The following is a 7,500-nucleotide window of genomic DNA, read 5'->3' on the forward strand; positions in this document are numbered from 1 at the left end:
GCGGTAGGGCTCGGAGGGGCGCGGCCTGGTCCGCGAGTGCCCCGGCGCCGCCCCTCTGCCCGTCCGAGGGACAGTAGGAAATGGCCATACCGCTTTCCGGCCGATTGCCGCCGGACGTCCGGCCGCATTCGCTCGGTCTGCGCGGCCGGCGGTAGCCGGGGGCGAGGGGCATCGGGCGGTGGCGGAACCAGGCCGGCCCGACCGCTGGGGGCCGCCCGGGCGACGTTTGAATCTGTCGGGTCGGACCGCCGAATCCCGCGGGATTTCGGGATCGAATCTGCGGGTGGAATCGGCACCTCGTCCCGCTGTCCGGTTCCCCCCGGTCGACTGCAACGGGTTTCCGAGGCCCGTCGGTCAGGCGCGGTTCGCTCCGCAATCCGCCGGCCGATCGGCACCGGGCGGGGCTCTACGGAAAGAGGGGACCCTCCCGCGTCGAGTGCCGGCGCACCGACCCCGCAGGCTGACCGGGAAGGTGAAGACTCACCCCGCTGAATGCCCGGCCCCGGCTACCCTCCGGCTCCGGGGCCATAACTTCGGGGAGGGAGGTCCGATCCCCGCGCGGTCGACGGCAGGCGGTAGGGCTCGGAGGGGCGCGGCCTGGTCCGCGAGTGCCCCGGCGCCGCCCCTCTGCCCGTCCGAGGGACAGTAGGAAATGGCCATACCGCTTTCCGGCCGATTGCCGCCGGACGTCCGGCCGCATTCGCTCGGTCTGCGCGGCCGGCGGTAGCCGGGGGCGAGGGGCATCGGGCGGTGGCGGAACCAGGCCGGCCCGACCGCTGGGGGCCGCCCGGGCGACGTTTGAATCTGTCGGGTCGGACCGCCGAATCCCGCGGGATTTCGGGATCGAATCTGCGGGTGGAATCGGCACCTCGTCCCGCTGTCCGGTTCCCCCCCGTCGACTGCAACGGGTTTCCGAGGCCCGTCGGTCAGGCGCGGTTCGCTCCGCAATCCGCCGGCCGATCGGCACCGGGCGGGGCTCTACGGAAAGAGGGGACCCTCCGGCGTCGAGTGCCGGCGCACCGACCCCGCAGGCTGACCGGGAAGGTTAAGACTCACCCCGCTGAATGCCCGGCCCCGGGCACCCTCCGGCGCCGGGGCCATAACTTCGGGGAGGGAGGTCCGAGCTCCGCGCGGTCGACGGCAGGTGAAAGGGGCCGGTGCGCCGCGGAAGGCGACAGCAGTCCCGTCAGGCTGCACCTCTGCTCGGGCGAACGGCGTCAGGAAAAGGGGAGAGCACTTCCCCACCGATAGCTCCGGAACGCCCGGACCCATTGGCCCGCGGCACCGGTGGCTGCTAGAGGGCCTCCGGCGCCGTCAGCCGGGGTACGTCCCAGGCCGGCCGGACGGCGGGCAGCCGGAGGCAACGGCCTGGAACGGAGCCAGACTTGAGTCGTTCCGTGTGCCGTGGGCAAAAAGGCAGGGCTGCGGGTCAGCGCAGTTTGGCAAACCTAGCCGCAAGTGCGGGAAGGGCGGAGGAGCACACGGACGCCGCCTTCCCAAACTGAGCCCAAAGTGCCCAGGCATGCCCCCTTGATCTCGCCTAATCAGTGAGCCCAAAATAATTTCAGAGTGTGGAAACCTGATCCAAAAAGGTCGAAAAGAACGGCCAGAGATCAAGTCCGAAAGGGGAAATCAGTAACAAGCAAGCAGAGTAATCATTAACCAAAAAGCGCAAAATTATGTTAAAAGTGTGAAATCATTAACCAAAAAGTCGAAAATAATGTCCAGAGACCAAGTCCGAAAGTACAAATAATTAACCAGTAAGCAGAGTCATCATTAACCAAAAATCGCAAAAGTAAGTAAAAAGTGTGAAATCATTAACCAAAAATCGCAAAAGTAAGTAAAAAGTGTGAAATCATTAACCAAAAACTCGAAAATAATGTCCAGAGACTAAGTCCGAAAGGGCAAATGGTTAACCAGTAAGCAGAGTAATCATTAACCAAAAATCGCAAAAGTAAGTAAGAAGTGTGAAATCATTAACCAAAAATCGCAAAAGTAAGTAAAAAGTGTGAAATCATTAACCAAAAACTCGAAAATAATGTCCAGAGACCAAGTCCGAAAGGGCAAATGGTTAACCAGTAAGCAGAGTAATCATTAACCAAAAAGGGCAAAAGTAAGTAAAAAGTATGAAATCATTAACCAAAAAGCACAAAATTAAGTTAAAAGTGTGAAATCATTAACCAAAAAGTCGAAAATAATCTCCAGAGACTAAGTGCGAAAGGGCAAATGGTTAACCAGTAAGCAGAGTCATCATTAACCAAAAATCGCAAAAGTAAGTAAAAAGTGTGAAATCATTAACCAAAAACCCGAAAATAATGTCCAGAGACTAAGTCCAAAAGGGCAAATGGTTAACCAGTAAGCAGAGTAATCATTAACCAAAAATCGCAAAAGTAAGTAAAAAGTGTGAAATCATTAACCAAAAACTCGAAAATAATCTCCAGAGACTAAGTCCGAAAGGGCAAATGGTTAACCAGTAAGCAGAGTAATCATTAACCAAAAGGCGCAAAAGTAAGTAAAAAGTATGAAATCATTAACCAAAAAGCGCAAAAATATGTTAAAAGTGTGAAATCATTAACCAAAAAGTCGAAAATAATGTGCAGAGACTAAGTCCGAAAGGGCAAATGGTTAACCAGTAAGCAGAGTAATCATTAACCAAAAAGCGCAAAAATATGTTAAAAGTGTGAAATCATTAACCAAAAACTCGAAAATAATGTGCAGAGACTAAGTCCGAAAGGGCAAATGGTTAACCAGTAAGCAGAGTAATCATTAACCAAAAATCGCAAAAGTAAGTAAAAAGTGTGAAATCATTAACCAAAAACTCGAAAATAATCTCCAGAGACTAAGTCCGAAAGGGCAAATGGTTAACCAGTAAGCAGAGTAATCATTAACCAAAAGGCGCAAAAGTAAGTAAAAAGTATGAAATCATTAACCAAAAAGCGCAAAAATATGTTAAAAGTGTGAAATCATTAACCAAAAAGTCGAAAATAATGTGCAGAGACTAAGTCCGAAAGGGCAAATGGTTAACCAGTAAGCAGAGTAATCATTAACCAAAAAGCGCAAAAATATGTTAAAAGTGTGAAATCATTAACCAAAAACTCGAAAATAATGTGCAGAGACTAAGTCCGAAAGGGCAAATGGTTAACCAGTAAGCAGAGTAATCATTAACCAAAAAGCTTAAAAATATGTTAAAGTGTGAAATCATTAACCAAAAACTCGAAAATAATCTCCAGAGACTAAGTCCGAAAGGGCAAATGGTTAACCAGTAAGCAGAGTAATCATTAACCAAAAAGGGCAAAAGTAAGTAAAAAGTATGAAATCATTAACCAAAAAGCACAAAATTAAGTTAAAAGTGTGAAATCATTAACCAAAAACTCGAAAATAATGTGCAGAGACTAAGTCCGAAAGGGCAAATGGTTAACCAGTAAGCAGAGTAATCATTAACCAAAAAGCGCAAAATTATGTTAAAAGTGTGAAATCATTAACCAAAAACTCGAAAATAATGTCCAGAGACCAAGTCCGAAAGTACAAATAATTAACCAGTAAGCAGAGTCATCATTAACCAAAAATCGCAAAAGTAAGTAAAAAGTGTGAAATCATTAACCAAAAATCGCAAAAGTAAGTAAAAAGTGTGAAATCATTAACCAAAAACTCGAAAATAATCTCCAGAGACTAAGTCCGAAAGGGCAAATGGTTAACCAGTAAGCAGAGTAATCATTAACCAAAAATCGCAAAAGTAAGTAAAAAGTGTGAAATCATTAACCAAAAATCGCAAAAGTAAGTAAAAAGTGTGAAATCATTAACCAAAAACTCGAAAATAATGTCCAGAGACCAAGTCCGAAAGGGCAAATGGTTAACCAGTAAGCAGAGTAATCATTAACCAAAAAGGGCAAAAGTAAGTAAAAAGTATGAAATCATTAACCAAAAAGCACAAAATTAAGTTAAAAGTGTGAAATCATTAACCAAAAAGTCGAAAATAATCTCCAGAGACTAAGTGCGAAAGGGCAAATGGTTAACCAGTAAGCAGAGTAATCATTAACCAAAAATCGCAAAAGTAAGTAAAAAGTATGAAATCATTAACCAAAAAGCACAAAATTAAGTTAAAAGTGTGAAATCATTAACCAAAATGTCGAAAACAATGTCCAGAGACTAAGTCCGAAAGGGCAAATGGTTAACCAGTAAGCAGAGTAATCATTAACCAAAAAGGGCAAAAGTAAGTAAAAAGTATGAAATCATTAACCAAAAAGCACAAAATTAAGTTAAAAGTGTGAAATCATTAACCAAAATGTCGAAAACAATGTCCAGAGACTAAGTCCGAAAGGGCAAATGGTTAACCAGTAAGCAGAGTAATCATTAACCAAAAATCGCAAAAGTAAGTAAAAAGTATGAAATCATTAACCAAAAAGCACAAAATTAAGTTAAAAGTGTGAAATCATTAACCAAAATGTCGAAAACAATGTCCAGAGACTAAGTCCGAAAGGGCAAATGGTTAACCAGTAAGCAGAGTAATCATTAACCAAAAAGGGCAAAAGTAAGTAAAAAGTATGAAATCATTAACCAAAAAGCACAAAATTAAGTTAAAAGTGTGAAATCATTAACCAAAATGTCGAAAACAATGTCCAGAGACTAAGTCCGAAAGGGCAAATGGTTAACCAGTAAGCAGAGTAATCATTAACCAAAAATCGCAAAAGTAAGTAAAAAGTGTGAAATCATTAACCAAAAAGCGCAAAAATATGTTAAAAGTGTGAAATCATTAACCAAAAACTCGAAAATAATGTGCAGAGACTAAGTCCAAAAGGGCAAATGGTTAACCAGTAAGCAGAGTAATCATTAACCAAAATGCGCAAAAGTAAGTAAAAAGTGTGAAATCATTAACCAAAAATCGCAAAAGTAAGTAAAAAGTGTGAAATCATTAACCAAAAACTCGAAAATAATCTCCAGAGACTAAGTCCGAAAGGGCAAATGGTTAACCAGTAAGCAGAGTAATCATTAACCAAAAATCGCAAAAGTAAGTAAAAAGTGTGAAATCATTAACCAAAAACTCGAAAATAATGTCCAGAGACTAAGTCCAAAAGGGCAAATGGTTAACCAGTAAGCAGAGTAATCATTAACCAAAAAGCGCAAAAGTAAGTAAAAAGTATGAAATCATTAACCAAAAACTCGAAAATAATGTGCAGAGACTAAGTCCGAAAGGGCAAATGGTTAACCAGTAAGCAGAGTAATCATTAACCAAAAAGCGCAAAAATATGTTAAAAGTGTGAAATCATTAACCAAAAACTCGAAAATAATGTCCAGAGACTAAGTCCGAAAGGGCAAATGGTTAACCAGTAAGCAGAGTAATCATTAACCAAAATGCGCAAAAGTAAGTAAAAAGTGTGAAATCATTAACCAAAAATCGCAAAAGTAAGTAAAAAGTGTGAAATCATTAACCAAAAACTCGAAAATAATCTCCAGAGACTAAGTCCGAAAGGGCAAATAATTAACCAGTAAGCAGAGTAATCATTAACCAAAAAGCGCAAAAATATGTTAAAGTGTGAAATCATTAACCAAAAACTCGAAAATAATCTCCAGAGACTAAGTCCGAAAGGGCAAATGGTTAACCAGTAAGCAGAGTAATCATTAACCAAAAAGGGCAAAAGTAAGTAAAAAGTATGAAATCATTAACCAAAAAGCACAAAATTAAGTTAAAAGTGTGAAATCATTAACCAAAAACTCGAAAATAATGTGCAGAGACTAAGTCCGAAAGGGCAAATGGTTAACCAGTAAGCAGAGTAATCATTAACCAAAAAGCGCAAAATTATGTTAAAAGTGTGAAATCATTAACCAAAAACTCGAAAATAATGTCCAGAGACCAAGTCCGAAAGTACAAATAATTAACCAGTAAGCAGAGTCATCATTAACCAAAAATCGCAAAAGTAAGTAAAAAGTGTGAAATCATTAACCAAAAATCGCAAAAGTAAGTAAAAAGTGTGAAATCATTAACCAAAAACTCGAAAATAATCTCCAGAGACTAAGTCCGAAAGGGCAAATGGTTAACCAGTAAGCAGAGTAATCATTAACCAAAAATCGCAAAAGTAAGTAAAAAGTGTGAAATCATTAACCAAAAATCGCAAAAGTAAGTAAAAAGTGTGAAATCATTAACCAAAAACTCGAAAATAATGTCCAGAGACCAAGTCCGAAAGGGCAAATGGTTAACCAGTAAGCAGAGTAATCATTAACCAAAAAGGGCAAAAGTAAGTAAAAAGTATGAAATCATTAACCAAAAAGCACAAAATTAAGTTAAAAGTGTGAAATCATTAACCAAAAAGTCGAAAATAATCTCCAGAGACTAAGTGCGAAAGGGCAAATGGTTAACCAGTAAGCAGAGTAATCATTAACCAAAAATCGCAAAAGTAAGTAAAAAGTATGAAATCATTAACCAAAAAGCACAAAATTAAGTTAAAAGTGTGAAATCATTAACCAAAATGTCGAAAACAATGTCCAGAGACTAAGTCCGAAAGGGCAAATGGTTAACCAGTAAGCAGAGTAATCATTAACCAAAAAGGGCAAAAGTAAGTAAAAAGTATGAAATCATTAACCAAAAAGCACAAAATTAAGTTAAAAGTGTGAAATCATTAACCAAAATGTCGAAAACAATGTCCAGAGACTAAGTCCGAAAGGGCAAATGGTTAACCAGTAAGCAGAGTAATCATTAACCAAAAATCGCAAAAGTAAGTAAAAAGTGTGAAATCATTAACCAAAAACCCGAAAATAATGTCCAGAGACTAAGTCCGAAAGGGCAAATGGTTAACCAGTAAGCAGAGTAATCATTAACCAAAAATCGCAAAAGTAAGTAAAAAGTATGAAATCATTAACCAAAAAGCACAAAATTAAGTTAAAAGTGTGAAAATGGAGTTCCAGAGGTCCGGCCAGAGTTGTCAAATTCGTCCCGCTGATCGGACGCTTGTCATTCGGGTGGCTGGGGGTTGGCGGGGTATCTGCACAGTAGTAGGAGGTGGCAAGTCGGGACTTGGACGTTTATTCCAAGAGTCCACCCGAGCCTCCAGGTCTGCAGAGACCGACCCTAGCTGCCGCCCAACCGACTTTTAAGCCTTTTTCGGATGGGGATTTTTTCCCATTTTCGTCCATTTTTCGGGTTTTCTGTCGGGCTTAATAGGCGGCAGCCTGACCCCCGGCCGAGGCGGGGGGCGCACTCTCCCTTGCGTAAGGGTCCGGATTTGCCCCGGAAAGTGCCCCCGACGGCCTCCCGACCCGGGTGCCTGCAGGGCGGGGGAAAGGGTAGTCCCAGCCGCAGGAAATCATTAACCAAAAGACTTAGCCGTCGGGGCAGAGGCTAAGACCCGGGCTGGTGAAATCATTAACCAAAAGGAATGCACCCTTTTCCGAAAGTGCAGGCCGAAATAAGGCGAGCCTTGGGCCGGGAAGGCCAAAACCCCCAACTCATGGAAGTGTATGGGGTCGGACTCGGCGACTTTCCCGGGCCCCGAGTTGACCTTTCCCCAC

Source organism: Heterodontus francisci, unplaced genomic scaffold (assembly GCF_036365525.1).
Source record: "Heterodontus francisci isolate sHetFra1 unplaced genomic scaffold, sHetFra1.hap1 HAP1_SCAFFOLD_1411, whole genome shotgun sequence".
Taxonomy (NCBI): domain Eukaryota; kingdom Metazoa; phylum Chordata; class Chondrichthyes; order Heterodontiformes; family Heterodontidae; genus Heterodontus; species Heterodontus francisci.